Raw genomic sequence first — 27,940 nt, forward strand, 5'->3', positions numbered from 1 at the left:
GTGTTTAGTGTTTTCCTATTTTAAGTAAAACGCTGGTTTTAGGATTAAGATACATACACTTTATCATGTTAAGAAAGTATCCATCAGAACATTCACTTCTTACTGTAATGGAATAACTGTGACTAGAGATGACCTACTTCCATAAACAACTAGAAAACTGGACAAAATATATTTTGCAATGGTTTTCAGTCATTGACAATAGGCAACATGGGACTGTGATCCCCAAGAGAAAGGAAACAAATTTGGTAGCAGCAGCTTCCTACTTTCAAGGAGAGCAAACTCAAGCACAGCATGGTGGTCTTGCTGAGTCAAGAAGTGAAAAAATTCTAAGATATGTAAAGTTTGTGGTGCAAAATACTGGAGAAGAGGAAGCTGCTCAGGGAAAGCCCTTGAAAAGAGCTTATCACTCATTTTCTTTTTATTGTTGGCCCCCAAGGGACCTTTTTAGACACTTTTCCTATGAGTTTCCATGAAGTTTTAATACCCACATACTTACTGTTTAGCTGTTTTGTACTGCATGTATATATCTGTGATTTGTACATTAAAAAGTAAGTTGTTTTTTTTTTTACCTCCCCCAAGTTGTGCCATCTCAGGGGCAATATTACCTCTGTTGACAATGCCTACCCAAGAGTAAATTCTCCTCTAGACCTACTCTGTAACAGCTTAAAATATGCCTTAGGAGGATTTTGGTAATCTACAGATAATTTTTCTGCTTGCCACAACAAAATCCAAGCCAATACACAACAAAATCCAGACACGGAACATGTAAAATCATAATGTTCGGCATCTAATCAAAACCTACTAGACATGAAAAAGCAGAAAATTTTGATCCTAACAAGGAGAAAAAACAGTCAATAGAAATAATCCAGAATCAGCACAGATAATGGAATTAGCAAAGACTTTTTTTTTCCTGCCACTGAGCCACCATCGCACCTCCCAAGACAAAGACTTTTAAAAGAGCTATAAATATTATGAAGATGTTCGGGGATTTAAAGGAACATATGAACAAAATAAGGAAGGAAATTTTGCTTTGTAATGTATTTCCTTGAGTTTGTTTGAAAATTTTGCTTCATTGTTGCCTTGTTCTTTTATCTTCATTTTAGAGAAGTTGCAGGTTGACAGAACAATCCTGCATGAAATTCAGGAATCCAAAAACTACACCAACAACAACAGCTTGCATTTGTGGGCAGTATTTGTTACAATTGATGGTAGCACATTTACATAGTTGTGCTATTAATTAAAGTTTATGATTTAATTTAAGGGTTACTGTTTGTGCAGTGTTGTTCCATGGATTTAAAGAAAATATTTCTCTGTTAACATATATACGATCTAACATTTTCTTTTTTAATCATGTTCAGATGTGTATGTCAGTGCTGTGACTTGTAGTCACAATGTTTTGCTACCATCATCACCACTACCCAAACATTTCTATCATTCCAAATATGAGCCCTATACATTTTAGGCCCTATCTTCCCATCCCCTATCCCCACCCCAACTCATCCATTGGTAGCCTATATTCTAGATTCTGACTCTATGAATTTGCTTACTCTAATTATTTGAAGTCAATAAGATCATACAGTATTTGTCCTTTTGTGTCTGGCTTCTTTCACTCCACACGATATCTTCAAGTTTTCATCTGCATTATCACATGTATCATTACTTTATTCTTTAACAGTGATAAAGTATACTTTTATTTGCTTTATTGAGATAGAGGGGCATAAAAAAATGTATTAGTAAAGTAGACACCAGGCAAACAGAAAGGTGCTTTAGAAGTCCAGTTACCTTGGAGTTTGTTTAAACTAAGAGAAAACGTTCATAATGTTTTCATGCAATACATAAATGGTTCTTTAAACAACAATTGTGACAAATAGAAAGAATTAGGGAATGCTGCACTTGTGATTCATGCAAAATACCAATGTTTTCGGTTATACATAAAGTAACTTCTCAAATGCTTTTTAAAATACTGTATAAAGGCATGCCTTATATGGACATAGGAATGCAATTTTGAAAAGAAAAAGCATCATTCTGAACTACTTAATTTCTTTAAAATCACTGGACAAGAAAGCCAATGTTGAAGCTAATGTACTGACTTTACACAACTTCTATACAGCACCTTGACATTAATCCAAGAGCAAAAGTTAAGAGTCTTCTCTATTTTGGTAAATAATTGCATGGTAAACTTAGATGACTTTTTCCCCCTGGATTGTATGTGGAAATAACCTATTTAATTTTTTTTTATTTAAAAGAGGTCACATTTGGCACTTCAATGTTAATGTTGCCAATGTTAATATTTCTTGAGATCTCAAGAAGATTCATATTCTTTACAGCTGATACAGCACAGGTTGCAGCTCCTGCTAAGCCAGTCTCAGATTTCTCTAGTTTATCTTGTGCATCAATTTAACAACCTCATGCATGTTGTTCGCCAATACCATTCTTCCCATCACCATTTTTGCAAAAATGCTGTGAAACGTGTCTACATGAAAAATTAATTCTATTTCACGCACATTTTCAAAACACTCGTCTAATGTTTCCACAAGTTAGATCTAAAATGTCAAGTTTACTTTCTGAGGAGTACACACAGAAGTCACAGTATAACATGGTGTAATGTCTATAAAATCAGTTTTTGTTGTCAGATCCTCCTATCAACAATCCTCCTTCTAGGAAATTACAAACATTATAATCTCTTTTAGATACCAAATGGAAAATCTCCCTGATGATTTGTTATTACGTATCTTCACTGAAGGGCTGGTAGAACTAGGAGAAGCATGGCTTCCCGAGGTTGTTGCTTTATTCATTTTTTGACTCAGTAATATTTCAGTGTATGTATACACCACGTTTATTTAGCTCTTCGTTGGTTGATGGACACTTGGGTTGCTTCCATTTTTTGGTAATTATTATGCTAATGCTGCTATGAACATCAATGTGAAAGTATCTGTTCGAGCCATTCTAATGGGTGTGATGGTATCTCACGATAGTTTTGATTTGCATTTTTCTGATGGCTAATGATGTTGAACACGTTTTCGTGTGCTTTCTGGCCAATTGCATATCTTCTTTGGAGATATACTTGTCCAAGTCTTTCGCCCATTTTTAAAATGGGCTGTCTTTTTGTTAAGTTAAAGGATTTCTGTATATATTCTGGATATTAAACCTTTATCATTTATGTGATTTCCAAATATTTTCTTCTGTTGTGTGAGTGGTTGGTTTACTTTCAGGATAAAGTCTTGAAAATTTTTATGAGGTCCTATTTATCTATTTTTTCTTTTATTGCTTGTGCTTTGTGTGTAAACTCTAAGAAACCATTGCCCAACACAAGGTCCTGAGGATGCTTCCATACATTTTCATTTAGGAATTTGAGAGTTCTGGTTCTTATATTTAGGACTTTGATCCATTTTGAGTTGACTTTCATATGTTTTGTGATACAGGGGTCCTCCTTCCATTTATTCCAAATGGAGACTCAATTTTCCCAGCACCATTGTTGAAAAGGCTATTCTTTATCAATTGAGTAGTCTTTGCCACCTTGTCAAGAATCAGTTGGCCTTAAACATGATGGTAGATTTCTGAGCTCTCAATTTTGGTCTATTTGCCTGTCCTTGTGTCAGTATCCTACTTTGATTACTGTGGCTTTGTAATATGTTTTGAGACAGGATATGAGTCTTCCAATTTCGTTCTTCTTTTTCAAGATAGCTTTAGCTATGTGGAGCCCCTTACCCTCCATATAAATTTGATGATTAGCATTTCCATGTCTGCAAAGAAAGATGTTAGAATTTTTATTGGGATTCCATTGAATCTATAAATTGCTTTGGGTTGGATTGTAATTGTAACAATATTTAGTCTCCCAGTTCATGAACATGGAATGTCCTTGCATTTATTTAGATCTTCTTTGATTTCTTTAAAGAAGAAAGTTTTATGTGTAAATTTTGTAAATTGTAAATTTTCTTTACATCTTTAGTTAAATTTACTCCTTAGATATTAATTCTTTTAGTTGCTATTGTGAATGGAATTTTTTTTCTTGATTTCCTCTTCCGATTGTTCATTCCTTGTGTATAGAAACTAATGATTTTTGGGTATTGATCTTGTAGCCCGCTACTTTGCTGTATTTATTTATAAGCTCTAGGAGCTTTGTTGTGGATTTTTCAAAATTTTTCTCAATATAGGATCATGTCATATGAAAATGGGGAAAGTTTAACTTCTTCCTTTCCAATTCAGATGATTTCTAATTCTTTTTCTTGTCCAAGTGCAAGAATTACAAACACAATGTTGAAAAAAAGTGGTGACTTTGGGCAATCTTGTCTTGTTCCTGATCTTAGAAGAACTTTCAATCTTTCACCATTAAGTAGGATGTTAGCTGTGGGCTTCTCATATATGCCCTTTATCATTTTGAGGAAGTTTCCCCTATTCCAACTGTTTTTATCAAGAAGCAGTGGTGGATTTTTTCAAATGCCTTTTCTGTATCAATTGAGATGATCATGTGTTTTTTTCCTTCATTGTATCAATATGGTGTATTACATTAATTTATTTTCTTATGTTGAACAACCTTGCATAACAGGGATAAATCCCACTTGATCATGGTGTATAATTTTTTGATATGCTGTTGGATTTGGTTTACTAGTATTTTCTTGAGAGTTTTTGCATCTATATTCATAACAGATATTGGTATCTATAGTTTTCTTTTCTTGCAATATCTTTATCTCTGGTGTGAGGTTGGTGTTGGCCTCATGAATGGACTAGGGAGTATTGCCTCCTCTTCTATTTTTTGGAAGAGATTGAGCAGATTTGGAGTTAAGTATTCATGGAATGTTTGGTAAAATTCATCTGTGAAGCCATCTGGTTCTGAACTTTTTTTTGTTGGGAGGTTTTTTATTACTGATTCTTTTTTTTTTTTTTTACTAGTAATTGGTTTGTTAAGGTCTCCTATTTCTCTTGAGTCAATGTAGGTAGGAGATGTGTTCATTTATTTAGGTTATCTACTTTATTGGCATATAATTGTTCATAGTATCCTCTTATAGTCCTTTTTATTTCAGTAGTTCCAGAAGTAATATCCACCTTTTCATTTCTAATTTTTGTTATTCATATCTTCTCTCTTTTTTTCTTTGTCATTATAAATAAAGATTTGTCAATTTTATTGATCTTTTCAAAGAACTAACTTTTGGTTTTGTTGATTCTCTCTATTGTTTTTTGTTTTCTATTTCACATATCTTTGCTCTAATTTTGCTATTTCTTTCCTTCTGCTTGCTTTAGGTTAGTATGCTCTTCTTTTTCTAGTTCTTCCAGTTTTTAGGTTAGGTCTCTGATTTGAAGTCTTGTTTCTTTTTAATGTAAGCATTTAGAGATTTAAATTTCCCTCTCAACAACTGCCTTCAATGCAACTCAAAAGTTTTAGTATGTTGTATTTTCATTTTCATTCACCTCTAGATATTTTCTAATTTTGCTTGTGAATTTCTCTTTAACTCATTGGTTGTTTAAGAGTATATTGTTTAATTTCAACATATTTGTGAATTTTCCATTTTCATCAGTTATTGATTTCTAGCTTCATTCCCTTGTGGTTAGAAGATAAATATTGTATGACTTTCAATATTTTTGAATTCACTGAGAATTGTTTTATAATTGTTTTATAATTGTTTTATAATTGTTTTATAATTTAGAGATAGATTCTCTAAAATATAATCTATCCTGGAAAATTATCCATGTTCACTAAAAAAGAATGTGTAGTTTGCTTTTGATGGGGGAAGTATTCTACATATGTCTTTTAGGTCTAGCTGGTTTAAAGTATCATTCAAGTCTTATTGTTCATTTCCTTATTGATCTTCTGATTATATATTCTGTCCATTGTTTAAAGTGGTGCATTAAAGTTTCCTACTGTTAAAGTGGAACCATCATTCTGTCAATCTCTGTCTTTTGCCTGGATAGTTTATTCCATTTACATTTAAAGTCACTATAATAATACAAGACTTTCTTCTGCCATTTTGCTATTTAATCTTTTCATGAATTACTCTTTTTTGTCCTTTCATTAATGCTTATTTTTATATTCATTTGATTTTCTGAGTTGTACCCTATTTAATGTCTTCTTTTTCAATCTGGATATATTTTCATCTATTTTCCTATGGTATTATAAAATATTTTATATATAATATTTTTATCCTTTACCCCTCTGTATCTCCACTCTTTCTTGTAATTGTTACCATCTTTGTAAAGTGTATGTATAAAAACAAAGATTTATCATTACATTTTATGTATTTGCCTTTTAGCACCTGTAGAAAGTAAGAAGTAGCATTGCATACCAAACAATACAATACAATAATACTGGCATTTATAATTACCCAAATGATTATGTTTACTTCAGGTCTTTATTTCTTTATACTGCTTTGAACTACTGTTTAGTGTCCTTTCCTTTCAGTCTGAAGAACTGCCTTTAACATTCTTTGTAAGGCAGGTTTAGTGTTGATGAATTCACTCAGCTTTTGTTTATCTGAGGATGTTTCTTTCCCACACTTTTGAAAGAAAGTCTCTCTGGGTATAAAATTTCTGGATAGCAGTTGTTTACCTTCAGCAATTTAAGTACTTCAACCCACTGCCTTCTTGCCTCCATGGTTTCTGATGAGAAATTGGCACTCAATCTAATTGGGACTCCCTTGTACATAACACATTACTTTTCTCTTGCAGCTTTCAGAACTCTCTCCTTGTCCTTTGCATTCAATAGTATGAGCAATATATGAGGTAGTGTATTCTTCTTTTTGGTGTTCTCTGCGATTCTTGAATGTGCATATTCATGTCTTTTTCTAAGTTTGGGAAATTGTCTGTCATTGTTTCTTTGAATAATTCTTCTGTCCCTTTCTCTCTTTCTTCTCTTGCTGAGACTCCCATCATGCACATATTGGTGTGTTTGACGGTGTTCTAGGGGTATCACAGGCCATTTTCACTTTTCATTACTCTTTTCAATTTCTCTTTGCCTGCCTCATTTCAAGTGTCTTGTCTTTCAGTTCACTAATTCTTTCTTCTGCCAGTTCCACTCTGCTCTTGAAACCCTCTTAAATATTTTTCATTTCAGTTAATGTGGTCTTAAACTCCAGTAGTTCTGTTTGGTTCTTTTAAAAATTTATATCTCTTTACTTAGACTCTCATATTGCTCATTCGTTGTTTTCCTTGTAACCTTTAGTTCTTTCTCTGTACTTTCCTTCTCCTCCTTGAGAATTATTTTTTGGGGGATGCACGATCTGGAAATTGAACCCAGACCATGAAAGGTGGGCATTCCAACCACTGAACTACCCATGCACCCTCCTTGAGCATTTTTAAGATCATATTTTTAAAGGCTGTTCTAGTTTGCTAGCTGCCAGAATGCAATATACCAGAAATGGAATGGCTTTTAACAAGGGGAATTTAATGAGTTGCTGGTTTACAGTTCTAAGGCTGAGAAAATGTCCCAATCACAACAAGTGTATAGAAATGTCCAATCAAAGGCATCCAGGGAAAGATACCTTGGTTCAAGAAGGCCGATGAAGTTCAGGGTTTTTCCTCTTAAGTGAGAAATCATGTGGCGAACATAGTCAGGGCTTCTCTATCAGCTGGAAGGACACATGGCAAACATGGCATCATCATAGGCTAGTTTTCTCTCCTGGCTTCTGGTTTCATGAAGCTCCCCGGGAGGCGTTTTCCTTCTTCATCTCCAAAGGTTGCTGGCTTGTGGACTCTGCTTCATAGTGCTGCAGCATTCTCTGCTCTCTCTGAGTCTCCCATTCTCCAAAATGTTTCCTCTTTTATAGGACTTCAGAAACTAATCAAGACCCACTCAAATGGGTGGAGACATGTCATCCCTTAATCCAGTTTAACAACCACTCTTGACTAAATCACATCAACCAGGGAGATGATCTCATTACAGTTTCAAATAGACAGTATTGAATAGGAATTATTCTACCTTTATGAAATGGGATTTATCTTAAAACATGGCTTTTCTTAGGGGGCATAAATCCTTTCAAACCAGCACAACGGCGTTGTTCAGTATGTCCATATTCTCACCTTCATTGGTGTTTTCTGCATTTTTATCGTCTTCCTTTGGATAAGCCACTATTTCCTGTTTATTTGTTTATTTGCAATCTTTTGCTGAACACTGTACATGTTAATATTTTAAAATGTTAACTCTGGGATTTATTCCCTGAGATGTCTGTTTCCTGGCTGTTTTAGCCAGCTGGTGATAAGACAGGCATTTTCTTGAGCTTCAGCCCTCCTATCAGGATGGTTTGCCCAAAGAAAATACAGTGTGCCCAAAGAAAATACAGACCCTGTATTTCTGGGTCTGTCTTGTCCTCAGCTTATTCTTTAGTTGTTTTGGAATTTGGCTGTCCTCTCTGTTTCCTAGGAGACAATCCTCCCTTTCCCAGGTGTTTGATGCTGGCAGCCCTTTGTCCCAGACTCTGCCTCTATAGTTTTTTTGTTTGCTTGTTTGTTTTTAACGCTCTTTTCATTGTCTCATGTTGCTTTTGCCTGAAGAGCAAATTCTGAGAGGACATGGATGCCAGAAAAGACTTTGCCAAGTCAGTTCTCCTAGCCAAAACAGGGCCAGGTACTATGAAATGTGTGCCAACTGGCTCCAATGTGTCCTGGGTAAGGTGCCAAGAGTTTTTCCAATAGTCCCCAAATCTGAACTTTCCTGGTCTGCCCAGCAAATACATCCCATCAATTAACAGTCCCCCTGCTGCCCTGAGGAAGTCTTTAAGTTTGCTCTACTCCAGTCCCTGTCTGAGGAAGTTTGTAAATGGCTGCTACTGCCTTTATCCAGGGTGGGTTGAAACAAGTGCTGCCATCAGAGCCAGACCCCCAGTGATCCAAATTTCCTTACCAAAAGCTGTAATCAATAATCAGCCATGTCCACCCCTGTTCATGGGAAAGAGGATTTTTATGTCCCTTTCTGTCACCAGAAAGTGAGGCAGGAACTGGACCTCAAAGCAGCCCACCACAAGAGTGGGGGATAAGTGCCAACAGCCACCACGTGGGGAGCTTACTGTTTGTTCCTATAATTTATTGGCTTCTTTTTCCTGCTCTTCCCTGGATACTGTACATTGTTATTCTGGCCTCTGGAGTTTCAAAGTTGGCGTTTCAGACAGTTTCTGCTGGTTTAATGTTGTTTTAGTGGAAAGACTGAGTCCTAGAGCTCCCTACTCTGCCACCTTTCCACAGCCTTCCCATCTTTGCCTTGTTTTGTATGTTGTTTTTGAGAAGTCTGAGGCTAGTCTAATTCTCTTGGCTTGTAAGTTATCTGATCTTTTTGCTCAGAGGTCTTGAATTTTTTTCCTTTAGCTTTAAAATCGAATGGTTTCACTAGAATATGTCTTGGAATTAATCATTCTGAGTCAATTTTCCCAAGTACTAGTGTGACTATTCAATTTGTAGAATCAGATTTTCTCTCATTTCCAGAAAATTTTCTTGGATTATAATTTTTAAATATTAGTTCTTCTTCAGGGACTCCAATTCTACATATGCTCTTTCTTCTTTACTTGTCTTCAATTTCAATTACTTGCTCACTGATCATTTTTGTTTCTCTCTTTATTTCATTTTCATTGTCTTTCATCAATGCCATTTATTATGTTTCCATTTGAGTCTATTCTCTCTTTGACACTTTATACTTTAGTTTCACTTCTGAAATGATTTTGATTTTTTTCTTCTTTCCTGAAAAAGAGAGAGCTAAATCAGCTCTATTTATTCTTTTGGGAGATGAAAGGGTGTTCATTTTTGTTTTTAAGTTTTGAATTTCACTTTCAAGGTGACATTTCTTATGTTCCCAAAAGCTTGTTTGAAGATATTTATTTCAGGTCGGTGTTTTCTGCTACAGTTTTCTCCTGCTTCATAGTAGTTTTTCTTTGTAGAAGGGAGGATGAGGAAATGTTCATTGCCTGAGGTCTTTCATATCATTTTCTATTTACTTATGGTAACTTTGTATTGATTTCATCTGTTCATTTCATAGCTTGAGATTTTTAGCTCAATGATATCCCCTTCTGTCAGCATAGTGAAGTACAGTTGTTCTTTTTGTTTTTTAAATATAGCAGTTCTTGAATGTGATTCAGGGACCTCTGGGGGTTCCCCAAATCTTGCAAGTAGCTGTAAGTCAAAAATAGTTTCATAATAATGCTAAGTTATTCGCCTTTTCCCCCCATTCTCTTTCAAGTGTTTGAAGGTTTTTAGAAGTTTCATGACATGTGCTATTGCAACAGATTGAATACAGATTCAGATATTAGAATCCGGCTGTCTTCTGTTAAAACAGTCCTTAAAGATAATTCAAAAAATGTAAAATAATGCCACTCTTCTCATGAAATATTTTCTTTTGGAAAATACAGTTATTTTCATTACAAAGTATTCATTATGTTAACATGCAACCAGTTTATTATAATCATAAATTAATTTCTAAAATCTTTTTAAATTCTAAATTTTAATATCAATATTGTGAGTATTAATATTGTAATAAATAAAAGCAAAAGCTTTTGAGGGTACTCAAATTTAAGAATGTTACAGAGATCTAAGACCAAAAACGTTTGAGAATCACTGCTTTAATGAGTGGATTTGGGTGTTGTATTTCCTGCAAATTTTCAGTTCTTTTTGTGTTGTATAACCCTAAATTTTTCTTTTTAGATTATTTTCCACAAGATCACCTAATTTCAAAAAATAAATTTTCTTTTTGCATTCTATTCACCCAGATTTTCCATTTTAGAGATTGCCTCGTTGAGTCCTGAGACACCTTTTAAAGTCCCTTCCTATGGTCAGTACTCTGATCTACCAGGTTGTTTTCTTTTTTCACTTGCAGTGGACTTTCTGTTTAAAGCAGTGATTTAAATAGATCTTGGCCTGCTACTAACTGCCTCATCCTCTCTTGCTTGCAGTTTTTCCAGGATTGCCCTTGTTCGCCACTGAGATTTACAGCAGGATCATGAAAGATATTTCATTGGGATTTGATGCTTATTTTTCTACTTACAGATAATTTGAAGCTTGGGCATTCTCTGACATCTAGCTATGCTGAAAGTATAGGGTTTTTGCTGATTAATTGTTTTCTTCTTATTCTATATCAGAAGTCAGCAAACTTTTTCTTTAAGGGCCAGACAGTAAATAGTTTAGTCTTGCAAGCCATAATATTTCTAACACTACTTGACCCTGACATTGTAGCACCGAAACAGCCATAGAGACAGCACTTAAAGGAATAGGTGTTAAACACTGTTCCGAAAAATCTTTATCTGCAAAAACAGGTATCCAGTTATAGGACTTGGTTTGCTAACTGTTATGTGCTATATCGTTTGGAATGTTAGAATTCAGATTTAGGCAGACTATCATATTTGGCAACCTAAGAATTCATATCAATTTGTAGAAGTTCTTTAGATATACAAAATAAAATATGAGTTTTTTTGTGGTAGACAAAGAGATGAACACCCAGTTTCCCTTTCAAGGAAGAACTTGTTGGCCAGCTGCATGGAGTGCATTCAACAGACAGCCACCTCAGAATCTGCTTCAGCTGCAGAGATCTGCCTCACCCAAGGTCACCATATTTGGTGGCTGAAGAGGATGGAAGTATAAAGGTCCAGAAATTTTGGCCTAACATAGAGCTGTAATGTGCAGTTCTTGTTCCAGAGCTTCTTTCTGGGTTGATTGAGGCATTGTGCATTGCAATTCAAGTTCCTTTTCTGCCAAATCCTTCTGCCCCCCCCCCCTTCCTTTTACAAATGTTGCTCCCTAGTGTTCTAGTTTGCTAGCCGCTGGAATGCAATATACCAGAAACAGAATGGCTTTTAAAAGGGGGAATTTAATACATTGCTAGTTTACCGTTCTAAGACTGAGAAAATGTCCCAATTAAAGTTATCTTTAGAAATGTCCAATCTAAGGTATCCATGGAAAGATACCTTGGTTAAAGAAGGCCAATGAAGTTCAGGGTTTCTCTCTCAAGTGAGAAGGCACATGGCAAACAGGGTCAGGGTTTTTCTCTCTCATCTGGAAAGGCCTGTGGCGAACGTGGCGTCGTCTGCTAGCTTTCTCTCCTGACTTCCTTTCACAAAGCTCCCTGGGAGGCGTTTTCTTTCTTCATCTCCAAAGCACCGGCTGATGGACTCTCTGCTTCTCATGGCTATGTCGTCCTTCTCTGCTCTCTCTGAATCTCTCTCATCCTCCAAAATGTTTCCTCTTTTATAAGAGTTCAGAATCTAATCAAGACCCACCCGAATGGGTGGAGACATGTCATCACCTAATCCAGTTTAACAACCACTTTTGATTAAATCACATCTCCAGGGAGATGATCTGATTACAGTTTCAAGCATACAGTATTGAATAGGGATTAGAAGAAATGGCTGCCTTTACAAAATGGGATTTAGATTAAAACATGGCTTTTCTAGGGTACATACATCATTTCAAACCAGCACACCTAGGAAACTTCTTATGCCCCAAACTTCATCTCAGTACCTGCTTCTGGAGAAGACAGTCTGTGACACCCTTATTGGTTATGAGTATTGCAAATATCTTCCTCTGTGGCTTGTGGTTAGTTATGCTACAATTTTTCCCAATGTAACTTCACCTTAGTGTATCATCTATATTACCTTAGGTTATTCTTCCTTGTTCTTTGAAGATTTAATGCCTGGTTCACTGTCACTTTCTTCAGCTCTATACCTGTGATCATTCTTGGTAGTTTCAGTACATACAGAAATCTTCCGTTTAAGCCATGGTCTCTTGGTTCCTTAACATCTTCTCCTCCAGTGGTCCTTTTCTTTCTTTCTTTTTATTGGAGAAGTTGTGGTTTACAGAAAAATTATGCATAAAATACAAAGTTCCCATATACCACCCTATTATTAACACCTTGCATTGGCATGATATATTTGTTACAATTGATGAAGGCATATTTTTATAATTATACTGTTAACCATTGTTCATGGTTTAACTGAGCGTTCACTTTGTTGTGTAGTTGCATGGATTTTTTTTTACATTTTTAAAATTCTAGCAATATACTTTCATCTTTTCATTCACCCTAACACAGTCATTCATTCTTCTGGTGAGGCCTAGTTTGTTTTTTAACTTTTTTATTGTACAATATAACATATATACAAAGCAAAGAAATAAAAAAACAATAGTTTCCAAAGCACTCTTCAACAAGTAGTTACAGGACATATTTTTTTATCACCACAATCTACATTTTTCTTTTTTGTGTGTGTGAAAAATAACATACATACCCAAAAAAGCAATAAATTTCAAAGCATAGCACCACAATTAGTTGTAAAACATACTTCAGAGTTTGACATGGGTTACAATTCCACAACTTTAGGTTTTTGCTTCTAGCTGCTTCAAGATACTGGAGACTAAAAGAAATATCAATTTAATGATTCAGCAATCATATTCATTTGCTACGTCCTATCTTCCCCGTATAGCTCCACCATCACCTTTGATCTTTCTTTCTCTCTCTTTAGGGGTGTTTGGGTTATGGCCATTCTAACTTTTTAATGTTGAAAGGGTCTGTCACTAATATGGGGTAGGGAGATGGAACTATCAGTTCTGGAGAGGCTGGACCCTCTAAGTTTCAGGACTTACCTGGTCCAGGGACCCATCTGGAAGTAGTAGGCTTTGGAAAGTTACACCAGTGCCTGGAACCTTTGTGGAATCTTATATTTTATCCTAGGTGTTCTTTAGGATTGGTTGGAATGGTCCTGGTTGGGGTTTGGCAGGTTATGATAGGTAGCAGTGTTCAATTGAAGCTTGCATAAGAGCAATCTCCAGAGTAGCCTCTTGACTCTATTTGAACTTTCTCTGCTACTGATACTTTATTAGTTACACTTATTTTCCCCCTTTTGTCAGGATGGAATTATTGATCCCATGGTGCCAGGGCTGGATTCATCCCTAAGAGTCATCTCCCACATTGTGAGGAAGACTTTCACTCCTGGATGTCGTGTCCCACATAGAGGGGAGGGCAATGATTTCACTTGCAGAGTTGGGCTTAGAGAGACTGAGGCCACATTTGAACAACAAAAGCGGTCCTCCAGAAGTAGCTCTTAGGCATACCTATAGGTAGGCTACTGCTTCTCTGCTACCTACCTAAGCTTCACAAGAGTAAGCCTTAAGATCAAGGGCATGGCCTATTGATTTGTTTGTCCCTAAAGTTTGACACAGTATCAGGGGATTTCTCATGGTAAAGTTGAATAGTTTCACATTTTTTCTTTATCCCTCAAGGGACTTTGCCAATACTTTTTGATTACCTGCTTAATATACTCTAGGATGTATCCAGACAATACATTAGGTGATATAGGATTAAAGGACTTCATTTTTATTCTGGGCTCCCTGTGGCCTAGATTTTTATCATTACAAAATTATTGCAACCCCTCTATAATTCTAATTAATACACCACACTCTCCAATCAACTCCTCCTATATTTTCAGTTCACACCTTAGATTATTTTAACTCCAGTGATCCTTTGGTGTCACAATTACCTACAATCCATTTATCTCACTGCCTTTTCACTGTCCCAAACCCCTTCATGTACTTACTTCCTTCTTTACCCTAAGTTCCATGATCAATCATAATCATCCATTGCAAACACCCTCAACTCCCTTGACCAGGTCTTAATTTGTATCACTTGCCTGGTGTCGTGGTCAGGTTCATGTGTCAACTTGGCCAGGTGGTGGTGCCCATTTGTCTGGTTGGGCAAGTGCTGACCTGTCTGTTGCTATGAGGTCATTTCATTAGAATTAAATCATGACCACATTGGCTGCATCCACAGATGATTGCATTTGTAATCAGCCAAGGGGAGTGCCTTCTGCAATGAGTGACATTAAATCTAGTCACTAGAAGTCTTTTAAGGAGGATTCATAAGAGACAGTCTCTCTTCCTGCTTTAGCTGTCTAGCCTCTCCTATGGAGTTCTTCCAGACCCCTCATCAGAGTTGTCAGCTTCACAGCCTGCTCTGTGGATTTTGGACTCTATGTACCCACTGTGGTTATGTGAGACACTTTTATAAATTTTTATATCTACGGATATTTCCTGATGATTCTGTTTCTCTAGAGAACCCTAGCTAATACACCTGGCAAAACCCAAACCCTGGTGAAATCCAATTCTCCCAGCTTCTCCATGTCTTTATCAGTGCCACTGGGTATGGCTGAAGAAAAACAACCATCTTGACAAGACTAGTATAAATTCATGAATTCATGGCCACTTACCTCAAATGGGCACTTAACTTCCTAACAAATATTCTACATTTTCTTAGTCCGTTAACTCTTTAATTATTTCACGCCCTTTCCTCCTTCCTCATACAGTACCATCCTAATCTCTACTGATGAGCTATCTTCCTATTTTCTGGCCACCAGGAGAGAACTGCCAAAGCTCCTGTATCAAATTCACCATTCTACCAGCATCTATTCACAAACAAACTGAATTCTCTCCTGGGACTGTGTCCTCACTTTGCTTTTTCAATTTCCCTAACTCTCCTAAAGTATTTTTATTCTCTATTGTTTAAGTGCTAATCAGTATTTGAAATGTTGTAGTATCTCCCAACCCTTCACATTCACCCCCAGAAAACAAAAAGGTAAAACTTCCCTTTATCTTATTTCCATGTCCAGCAATTGTACTGTTTCTCTGCTCTCCTTTAACAGAACCCCTCAAAAATAATTCTACACCCATTTCTCCTCCAGAGCTGATACAGTCTCTGTCTTGTCAGCTTCTTGACAGAGTTAATCACTGTCCTCATATACATTGCTTCACTTGGTTTCCAGAACCCACAGACATATGGTTATCTTTCTATCTCAGTCAACATTTTTGCTGGTTCCCTGAACCTTCCATACCTCTAATAACAGGAATGCCTCAGCCAACTTCTCTGTTTATAATGGAACATAGGCATGTAGACTTTATTACTCATAATCTCTTCTCTCATATCCATGTGGCTTACTTTTACTTCCTTTTGGCTTTTTTCAACACAATCTCCTGGCCTCCCTATCTAAAATTGCAATCCCCTTTCCACCTACCACATACATACTTCCTATCCCCTTTCCTTGCTTTATTTTTTTTTTAATTTTTTTATTGTATAGTATAACATATATACAAAACAAAGAAATAAAAAAACAATAGTTTTCAAAGCACTCTTCAACAAGTGGTTACAGAACAGATCCCAGAGTTTGTCATAGGCTACCATACGATACTCTCATATTTTTCCTATAGCTGCTCCAGAACATAGGAGGCTAGAGGGCTTAAATACTTTTTTATCATTACAATGGACTTTTTTTCCTTCATTTTTTTTTTGTGAAAAATAACATATATACATAAAAGCTATAAATTTCAAAGCACAGCACCACAATTAGTTGTAAAACATATTTCAGACTTTGACATGGGTTACAATTTCACAATTTGAGGTTTTTACTTCTAGCTGCTCTAAAATACTGGAGACTAAAAGAGATATCAATTTAATGATTCAGCATTCATATTCATTTATTAAGTCTTATCTTCTATGTATAATTCCACCATCACCTTTGATCTTTCCACCCCTCTCTTTGAGATGGTTTGGGCTATGGCAATTCTACATTTTTTATATTGGAAGGGTCTGTTACTAATATGGGGTAGGGATATGAAACTATCTGATGTTCTGGAGAGGCTGGGCTAGGTTTCAGGACTTATCTGGACCAGGGACCCATTTGGATCTTGTAGGTTTCTGGAAAGTTACTCTAGTGCCTGGAACCTTATGGAATCTTTTTTTTTTTTTTAATTTTTTTATTAATTTAAAAAGAAAATTACAGAAAGAGACACAAACGTTCCCAATATGTGATCATTCCATTCTACATATATAATCAGTAATTCAAAATATCATCACATAGCTGCAGATTCATCATCCTGATCATTTCTTAGAACATTTGCATCAATTCAGAAAAAGAAACAAAAAGACAACAGGAAAATAAAACAAAAACAGAAAAAAAAAGCCATACACACCGTACCCCTTACTCCTCCCTTTCATTGATCACTAACATTTCAAACTAAATTTATTTCAACATTTGTTCCCCATCCTTGCTTTATTTTTATTAACTCTAAGTATTCTTAATATATGTTTTACTTCTATACTTGTTTGTTTTCTATCTTCCCCCTTAGAATGTAAGTTCCTTGAAGGAAGTCATTTTTGTCTGCTTTGGTCACCACTTTATCCCCAGCACCTAGAATTGTGTCTGGTATACAGTAAGTTCTCAATAAATATTTGTTGAATGAATGAACAGCAATGCCAACTTGCCCATAAATGCAAGTAATATGGCTCACCCTCCATCACAAGGGGTATTTGTAAATAGTTAGGTTGTTTCTACACAGACAAAGCCACATTATCATTTGATTATGCCTTAGTAATTACTGTATGCTTTTAGAACAGATAGAAATTCAACAATGAGCAAAGGCTTACGCAGCCACTATCAATCAAAATCTTCTAAAAAGCTTCACTCTCAGGGTTTAGGCAGCTTTATCCTTCAACAGTGATCTGGACTCTCAGTTCTCAGGTCAAATTGTAAAGCCTTCCTGAGATGCTAATACTTTCACCTGCTCTTCTCACACCACCCATAATTAGCTAGGGATATTAGAAAGCCAAAATGGGATTTCAAGAAATAAATAAGCCAAAGCCTGAGGACCAAATTAGCCAGATATCTTGACTATAACTCTTAAGAGCATGAGCTCTATCTAGCCAACAGAAGGACTCATGAAATTTCCTGCTGTGTTTCCAGTGGTCATTGACTTGGAAAACATTAATGTACTCAGTGGTATTTTGCTAAATTATTACAAAGCATTACTGAAGTGTGTCAAAGCTTCTCATTCACAGAAACAAGTAGCCCTAACAATCACTGTGGGGAAACTGAGCTATAATCTACAAGCTGGAGGTTACATATATATCAAGATTAATCTGAGTGAAAAATCACTTGGACTTCACTGGAGGGGACCATCCCAGCTTGTACTTGCCACCCATGCATCCTGGTCCAGGCTTGCCACCCCAAGATTTCTGCCCCAGAGGCACTGCAGCTTCTTATATCTATTTCATGGACATTTAGCCTTAAGAACAGCTTGGCAGATGTTTCATATTGGTTTACTATATGCCCTTGGGGTGCCAACTGATGCTTTCTAACAAAGGAGGCTCACAGTGGGCCAATTTTTGAGCAACAAAAGAGATTATAAATTTAAAGAGATTATTTCTGTTACTCATCTCTCCTCTCAAGGAAAACATTTAAGCTATTTAACAACTTTCTCACCAGACCCCCCCCCCCAAAAAAAGAACCTCAGTCAAGACTTGCTTCAAATGTTTAAAGATATAAGGTGGTGCAATGGTGGTTCAGTGGCAGAATTCTTGCCTGCTGTGCTGGAGACCTGGGTTCCATTCCTGATGCCTGCCCATGGCGGAAAAATAATCTTAAAAATATAGCAATGATGCTGATGACCATTCCTCTGGGAAAATCTACCAAACCATGAGGCCATCTCTGCCAAGCAATCACCATAGTGGTGGTTGCACTGTTCCATCTGAATGCACTGGTTTGGTTTTTGGATCTTACTTGTTAGGTACAGAAAACGTGCTGTTCCAAAGTGAAAAGCATCTTCCACTCCAGAGCAAAATGGACTGTCCAAAAGACAGAGAAATTCCAAAATGATTGATGGGCCTTTGTCTCATTACTGCTGTATTGCCTTTGGGTGTCATAAATGTAGGTATTAAAACAAAACACTTTCCTTAAACTATACCTTTTGTTCCCAAAGAAGTTTCACATCTCTAAATGTTGGATCAGTTCTCAGGGGGCACTTGTGATACTAGTGTCCCTCCCCTGGAGAGATTTTTTTTTAATTTTAATATTTTTATTGTAAAAACTTAACATACAAACATATATTCTTGACATAGAAACATTCCATACACGGTGTACAATCACTGGCTCACGATAACATCACATAGTTGTATATTCATCACCACAATCATTTCCTGAACATCCTGGGGAGATTTTTGAAGCCTGGGGACATAAAAAAGTTGTTTTTGACTGCTGGTTGTATAGGACCAATAAAACCCTTCACATGTATTTGTTCCCAGGATAATTTCCAATACTTCCATTCTTGCCACAAATAGCCACCACCATTAAAGGGCTTTAATGTTTCATTCAAAATGGATTAGTTCCTGTGGCCAGTAGCCAATGTAATTATAACAAATGTTGTATTAATCCTTACGATAGTTCCCTGAATTCAATATATCACTCTATCTTAATCTTCCGCTATTCAGTTGCTCAATTACCCAATTAAACTGTTGGTGATCATTTATTGGGACTTATTTCATTTGTGGTACATGAACTTACTTTTGGCTCCCAAGGAATTGGTCTGGCTTATATGATTATGGGGATATTATTCTGGTTATGCACCACTTCTAGTCTCTCCCCTAAGCAAAATTATAAAATCTCCAAGAAATAACTGAAATGGAAAGGTTTGGGACATTAACTTTCCCAATATATGTGTTGCCAGGTCCATTAAGAAAAATTATCTAACATTTTAGAAGAGTCAGTAATGTCACATATGATAACACTCTGGAAGATATTGCAACGAAAAGAATTCTGCTAATCACAGTATGGCTCACTAGATATTTTGGAAAGCCTTCCTGCTTAAGGCCTTATTGATGCTGAATACATTTCAACAAATATATATTCATACACTTTGTTAGGACCTCAAGAAACTAAGGAAAATCTTTAGGGGTCCAAAACAGATACAAAGAACTAAAATCAGTGATATGCCAAAAAGGGATATAAACTAGCATGGGGAAAACACCATTGCCAGAAATCTAGAGCTTTGGCATTAATAGACATTGTGGCAAATAGGAGGCAAGTCTTGGGCTTATATGTGATAGGGAAATCTGTCTGTCTCTTTTGGGACTTTGAGTGAAAAAAGTATCAAAATATTTATAATTATAAATCATACAATAATAATAACCTCTCTAGAGAAGTTTTAACTATAAGCCTTCCCTCTCATGGGTCTGGAGTTAGAATTCACACTGCCTTAATCTTACAGATCAAGTTAGGCAAATATGAGCAAAACACTGAAAAAAGAAAAACTGTCTACCACATGAGGAAATAAACTACCATGAGACAGAGTCAACAGAAACAGCAACAACAAGCCAATCGAGAGTGTAACATTTAAAAATTAGCTCACCCTAAATTAAAGAAGGAAATATAAAATTGTCTTATTAAAGGTAGAAAAAAGCATTTTCTAAAAATCCAACATAATTTTGAAGAAAATGAATGGTGGAAGGATATGCTTTATGAGATACCAAGATTTACTATAAAATATGATAACTGAGACATGAAAGCATTGATGCAGGCATAGATAAATAGAAAAAAATAGGATACAGCAGACAGCTCAGAAACAGGCTTAAGCATATATGGACTCAATATATGACAGAGCTGTCACTGGAAAGCGATAGGAGAAAGATAGTCTTTCTAATAAATGGTGCCAGGGCAATTGGTTATCTGTATGAAAAAAAAAATGAAGTTGTACTCCTGTCTCTTACTATATACAGAACCACTTCCAGGTGAATAAAAACTTTATTAGTCATTCAGTGGCAGAATTCTCACCTGCCATGCTGGAGACTCAGGTTCAATTCCCGGTGCCTGCCCATGCAAAAAAAAAAAAAAAAGACTTCATTAGTCAGAGTCCAGTCATGAGAAAGAAACACATTATTTGAACAGGGAAAATTTAATATAATGAATTACTAACTTGTTATACAGAATTAACTACTTAGAGGGGTAAAGAGAACTCCAGATGCCAGGAGCAGCCAACACCTCTATGGCTGAGGCAGAGTACCCAAGAAAGGAGTAAACTTGGAAGAGCCCCCTACTCCCCAAAGGCTGAAGTTCAAACCTCGTTGGAGAGAATATGGTTGTAGTATGTTGGATAGGGGAGTAGTCCCCCAGGGTGTCACAGGCCAGGGCTGGTAGGTAGGAAATCTCCCACTGGGGTGCTGGTGAAACTTGCTAGGAAATCACCTGCTGTGGGGCCGGTAGATACTTGCTGAAATGCCATCCTCAGGGGCACCAGCAAAACTCTCTGGGAGCCACTTATCAGCAAGGAAGCTACCCACTGGCAGTTGTGCCGTTGGAAAAAGAAGGAAATGCACCAGAACTGGGAAGGGAAGTTCCCTTCTCTCTAGTGCCCCTCCTACATCCTCTTCTGGCAAGACATAACATTGTCTCAGCTAACAAAGGAGAAATGTTTACAAGGTCCAGTTCCAGTATTACAAAACAGATCAAAGAAATGTGGGTTTGGAGGAGAGCAGCAATAAATTGGTGACTGGTATGAATACCTAAGTGTTAAAAGTAAAACCATAAAGCCTTTAGAATACATTCATGACCTCAGCTTTCTTTAAAAGACATCTATAGCACCAACTGTAAAAGAGAAGATTGATAATTTGACTAAATTAAAAGAAACTCCTGTTCAGTGAAAGACACCAAGACAGTGAAAAATGAATCATCACAGTAGGAGAAGTTTGCAGCACATAAAGCAACAAAGGACTATCATTCAGAAAATATAAAAAACTCCTATGTGTGACAGGTGGATTTCCCAAACATGGATGCAAAGTATCTCCTTCCCACATGCTCTTAGACAATATGACCTTGACACTCCGCCCATTGAGAGATTAAGTCTGTGTCCCTTCCCCTTAGAAATTCACTTATAGTCAACAGAACGGAACAGAAATGACACTGTATAGCTTTCAAGGTTATGTCAGTAAAGCCCATACAGCTTCTACTTGGTTTACTGGGACACTTACTTTTGGAGCCCCGAGAAAGCATGTAAAAATTCTGACTGTTCTTAAAGAACCACAGGCAATGTAGAGAGACCAAGTATGTTCCAGCCAACTGCCACAGCTGAGGTCCCAGTCAGTAGCCAGCATCAATCACCAGACATGTTAGCATAAACACTTTGAGGTAATTTTGCTTTGCCAGCCAATAAGTCATCCTGAGACTTCGAGTCTTCCCAGCTGAGCCCCAAGACATCATAGAGCAGACACAAACCATATCCACTGTGTCCTGCCCAAGTTTATGAAACACAGAATCCATGAGCATAATAAAATAAACATTAGGCAAAATAAAATTTGCATTATGAAAATGCAAATTAAAATCACAATGAGATGTGGAATTGTAACCTGTTCTACTTTGCTAGCTGCCAGAATGCAATATACCAGAAACGGGATGGCTTTTTTAAAAGGGGAATTTAATAAGTCGCTAGTTTACAGTTCTAAGGCCGAGAAAAGGTCCCAATTACAACAAGTCTATAGAAATGTCCAGTCAAACGCATCCATCCAGGGAAAGATACCTTGGTTTAAGAAGGCTGATGAAGTTCAGGGTTTCCCTCTCAAGTGGGAAGACACATGGTAAACACAGTCACAGTTTCTCTCTCATCTGGAAAGGCACATGGTGAACACAGTCAGAGTTCCTCTCTCATCTAGAAGGGCACATGGCGGACACAGTATCATCTGCTAGCTTCTTCTCCTGGCTTCCGGTTTCACCAAGCTCCCAGGGAGGCATTTTCCTTCTTCATCTCCAAAGGTCGCTGGCTTGTGGGCTCTCTGCTTCTTGTGGCTATGTCATTCATCTCTGCTCTCTTTGAATCTCCTTCATTCTCCAAAATGTTTCCTCTTTTATAGGACTCCAGAAACTTATCAAGACCCATCCAAATGGGTGGAGACATGTCATCACCTAATCCAGCTTAACAACCACTCTTGATTAAATCACACCTCCAGGGAGATGATCCTTACATTCCAAACATACAGTTTCAAACATACAGTATGGAATAGGGATTATTATGCCTTTACAAAATGGGATTTTGATCAAAACATGGCTTTTCTAGGGGACATACATCCTTTTAAATCAGTATATAACCCATACCAAACTCATTCTGAAATCTGTTCTACAACTAATTGTTGTGCTGTGCTTTGAAATTTGTTGCTTTTTAATATATATGTTATTTTTCCAAAAAAGTCAATTGTGATGATAAAAAAAATATTTATCCCTTCTAGCGTCCAATGTTCTGGGGCAGCTAGAAGGAAAAATCTGAGAGGATGGTATGGCAGCCCATGACAACTCTGGGCTCTTCCCTGTAACTACTTGTTGAAGAGTGCTTTGAAAACTATTGCTTTTTCTTTCTTTGCTTTGAATGTATGTTATATTATACAATTTTTAATTTTCTTTTTAAAAAAGCAGGAATGCAAGGGTAGTTCAGTGGTAGAATTCTCACTTGCCATGAGGGAGACCCGGGTCCAATTCCTGGACCATGCACTTCCCAAAAATCAAACAAACAAGAAGAACAAGCAAACAAATTGAACAAATGGTGCTGCAATAATGGGATACTTGCATGGAAAAAGGATGAAATGTGACTCTTACCATACAACATACAAAAAACACACACACATACACAATGAAATATAGCCAATAGAATGGCAAAAATTTGAAAGTCTGACAATATCAAGAGTTGATGAGGATGTAGAGTAAGGGATATTTTCTCAGCCTGGATCCAATTGAAAGCAGAGCCTGAGACAAAGATTAAAATGCTCATTCTTTATTCGGGTTGTACCACCTTCAGGTAGTGAGAGTGAAGAAGACAGTAAAGTCAGATAAGGAAAGAAATAATGCAATGTGATGTGTTAATGTATTGATTATTGCTTTCAACAAGCTTCAAAGAGATAGAGCAGGTGCTCAATCAAATGTGGTCATTTTGTATGTGGGAAGGTTTGCAAGAAAGAACCACACTTGAGAAGAGAGGACAGGGTAAATTTGTTTTCCTGGACCTCTCTCTTCTCCAGTTTCCATTAGTGGACATTCACATCACATGAAGCTACTGCCCTGCAATTCCAGACTGCTTTACATGGTCTTCTGACAGAGCTCTACAGTATGGATTTCATCTAAACCTGAAAATGGGCAGGTGCTGTTGGGGTGCCCACAAAGAGAAAAGGAGATGGCTGAAGGAATCTGAGAAGGTACACAAGTTTGCATATCAAAATAAAAGACATCCACTCACACTGCCTATGGGTTACTGAATTGGTATGGCCACTTTGAGAAAAAGTTTGGCAGTATCTAGTAAAGGTGAAGAAGTACATACCCTGCAATCCACTGATTCCACTCCTTAGGTTTATGCCTTTGGGAAATTTGCGGATATGTGAAACAGATCATATGAACAAAAATGTTCACAGTAGCACTATTTGTAACAGTCAAAAACTGATGTAACTCAAATACTCATCAACAGTAGAATAAAAAAAGTATACCATGGTGTGCTAGTCACAGTGAAAATGAACAAATTACAATGAACTATATTGATATGGATAAATCTCAAGAATAAAATGTTAATAAAAAAGTAAGTAACTGAAGTATATATACTTGATACTCTATATCATACTCAAAATATATATACATTATGATACCCTTTGTATAATATTCAAAGACACACAAAATTTAGCAATGTGTTTTTAGGCTAATGCATATAATCTGTAATAAAATGATAAAAAACAAGGAGGTTATATTATTAAAATTTATAATAGTCATTATTTTTGCAGAAGAGAGAGGGGAATGCAATTGGGAAGGATCTTCCAAATAACTTCAGAAGTGTTGGTGAGGCCCTCCTCTCAAACTGGAAGGTGGGTATACAGTGTTCATTTCTATTTTGTATTCCTTATAGATTATATTATTATTAATTGTTCCTTGCCCAGGATTAGGAGGCAGATTGAGTGGTGATGGTGAAGAGGGAATGAGGAAGTGAAGGGGCTGGAGCCTGCATGCTGATGGCAAGGGAATGGAATGGGAGAGGGATGGAACAGAGATGGTACTGCAATAAAAACAGGAAGGAGCCTAAACATAATGGGATCAAAAGCAGTTTGGCAGTTCTGCAATAAGTGGAACATAGAATTGCCACAGAACCCAGCAATTCCAATCCAAGGTATGAACCCAAAAGAACTGAAAGGAAGTGTTCAAACAAAAAACATATGCAAGAATGCTTGTAGCATCATTATTCACAATTGCCAAAATGTGGAAACCACCCAAATGTCCATCAAGAGATGAAAGAATAAAAAAATATGATCCATACATACAACAGAGTATCATTCAGTTGTAGAAAGAAATGAAGTTCTGAGACATGTTGCAACACAGATGGACCCTTGAAACTACACTGCGTGAAAGAAGCAAGACACAAAATGACCAATACTGTATGATTCTATTTATATGAAATACCCAGGATTAGTAAAATTCATAGACAGTAGATTAATGGTTGTCAAGGATTGGGATGAGGGGAGAATGGAGGATTACTGCTTAATCAGTATGTGGTTTCCTCTTGGGGTAATGAAAACGTTCTGGAGCTAGATAGCAGTGACAATTGCACTATAGTGTGAATGTAATGAATGCTACTGAACTCTACACTTTAAAGTGGCTTAAATGGTAAATTTTATGTTTATTTTATCACAACAACAAAAAGACAATAGGCATTAGAAGGAGATGGGATGTTGGTAGAAATAGAGATGAGAATAACTTAGGAAGAGAATGATTGGGATAGAGATGAGACAGATGAGATGCAAATTTATAAGGTAAGGATAGTACAGGGGAGAAGTTAGCATGGGAAGGTTGGGGATGATAATGGAAATTGGATTGAATGCTCTCTTGGATGAATGGAGAAGAATGGGTTATAGAAGAATGGAATAAAAATAAGAATAGAATGAGAATTGAGTGTGCTGCAATGGACATTGGGAATTGATTCATTGATTTCTTAATTCCCAAATATTTATTAGGCAGCTACTGTGTGCCATGCACTAGTCTAAGAGCTGGGAAGTACGGCGATGAACAAGACCAAATCTTTTCCCACATGGAACAAACAATTTTTTTTATATGGCATTATTATGAGAAGTGCTGTAAATGAAAGTAAAGCAAGAGAGTAATGGGGAGCACCAGTCTAGAAGTGTGGTCAGGAAAGATCAAAGAGCACACCTATGAGTGGAGCCCTGAGGGAAGTGAGAGGAAGGCTTACAACTTCTTTAAGCAAGAGCTGATTGCACTGAGAAGCAGCAACGTTAGGTTGTATTCTTCTCTAATCTCTGCTTGTGCAATAGATCCCTTTCTCTCTCACTAACTTAAGGATTTTTTTTTTTGAATGCTGTATGGCAGCGTCACATTTCATTATTTTTCCATGTAAGTATCCCAGTTTTGCAGCACCATTTGTTGAATTTTTGTTTGTTTGTTTTTGGGGAAGTGCATGGACTGGGAATTGAACCCAGGTCTCCTGCATGGCAGGTGAGAATTCTACCACTGAGCTACCCTTGCATCCCCACCGCCTTAAGAATTTACTTCTTCATATATTTCTGTCTCCTGATTCATCAATCTTTCCCTCTCCGATGGATCAATTCCATAAATACACAGAAATAATCTGCTGTTATTTATCCCAGCTGTAGAAAATAAAAACCTCTCATGATCCTAATTCTCCTTCCAGCCCGTATTTGTCTGTACTTTTCTTAGAGCAAAATTCTTTGAAAGGATTGCCTGTACAATTCTTACCTGTCATTTCTCCCTTGAACATACTCCAGTAAGCTTTTGCATAAATCAGTTCCTGAAACTGCTCTTGTCAAGGTCATCAATGACCTTTTTGTTTTTAAACTGGAGGTCAGTTCTTAGACCTCAGCTACGTGACCTTAAACACAGTCGATCACTTCCTCCTCTTTCGAATGTCTTTTCTCACTAGGCTTCTAGGATGCTACACTTTCCTGATTTTCTTTCTGCATCACTATCTTTTACTTCCTAAGCTCATTTCTCCAACTTCCTAATGCTGGGGGCTCAGTCCTTGGGGCTCTTCTATGTCATATCTACACGCATATCCATGGTGTGCTCATCCAGTCTAATGGCTTTAAATGCCACCTACCCACTGATGACTCACAAATTTACAGCTCTAGCTGAGATCTGTGTCCTGGATCTAGACTCATATGCCCTGCTTGATTCCTAACAGGCATTTCCCTTAATACCTCCAAAGCTGAATCCCTTATCTTCTTACCCATTTTCCCACCATTTCCTTTTCTCTGTCAGTATTACTCATTCCTTCCAGTTATTCAGACAAAACAAAAACAAAAAACCTGGGGAGTTATCCTAGACTCTTCTTATTCTCTCCCCACGCATCCAGTCCATGCAAAAGTCCTGTTGTAGCTGCCTTCAAAAGGTGTCCAGAATCTTACCAATATCTCACCACAACCATTGTCACCCAAGTCCACGTCACCATCATGCTCATCTGGCTATCATTGTCCTGAAAATCATTGGGACAATAGTCTGAATAGTCAGAGGAGGAGGAGACGAAAGGACAGCCCGAGTATCAGAAGCAAGAAACAGTGTGATGGGTTAGAGGGTAAGCTCCAGGTATTTAAGTACTATTGGAGCAAAGTCTGGGTAACAAATGGTAGAGAGAGCTAAGATTTAGGTGGTGTCAGGAACCAGAATGTACAAAGTCAGGAATGCCACCCTGAAAAGCGTGGACTTATTCTGAGCCAATGAGAAGCCATTGAAACCATATCAGACTGTTTTCAGAACAGAAAGTGTATTGAGGAAGTAAAATTTGGAAGACCAATTAGGAAGCTATTCCAGTAGTGTACGTGAGAGATAATGATGAGTTGTACTAGGGTGGTGGCCATGGAGAAGAAGAGAAGAGGACAAATTCAAGATACTTAGGAGGTAGAAACAATAGCTTCTCATAATAGATTGTAGGTGGAGCATGTAGGAGAGAAAGTGGTTAGGGACGACTCCTTGGTTTTGAGCTTGGGAACTGAATGGATGATGATGCTACTTACTGAGGTGGGGAATGCAAGAGAAGGAAGGTTTGGGGGGGAGCTGAAGAATCCATTTGGACTTTGTGAATTTAAGTAGCTGAAAGAGTATCCAGTTGTATATCTGGATCCAGCGCTGAGGAGCTGTTTCAGCTGGGGAAAAATATTTGGAAGCAATCCAAGTAGAGACAA

The 27,940-nt window shown here is 37.0% G+C and overlaps 1 long non-coding RNA gene and 1 pseudogene across 2 annotated transcripts in view; one reads left to right on the forward strand and one right to left on the reverse strand.

The window, feature by feature from the left end:
* Positions 1-27,940, forward strand: part of LOC143663242 (uncharacterized) — a 74,608-nt gene that overhangs the window by 15,299 nt on the left and 31,369 nt on the right. For both annotated transcript variants that reach the window (XR_013165882.1, XR_013165881.1), the window contains exons 2-3: positions 23,771-23,944; positions 24,518-24,598. This is a non-coding gene — a long non-coding RNA (uncharacterized LOC143663242). The remainder of the gene's footprint in view (positions 1-23,770; positions 23,945-24,517; positions 24,599-27,940) is intronic.
* On the reverse strand, positions 2,236-4,567 carry LOC143654643 (AP-3 complex subunit sigma-1 pseudogene; annotated as a pseudogene).

The sequence above is a fragment of the Tamandua tetradactyla genome, chromosome 2 (assembly GCF_023851605.1).
Source record: "Tamandua tetradactyla isolate mTamTet1 chromosome 2, mTamTet1.pri, whole genome shotgun sequence".
Classification (NCBI taxonomy): Eukaryota; Metazoa; Chordata; class Mammalia; order Pilosa; family Myrmecophagidae; genus Tamandua; species Tamandua tetradactyla.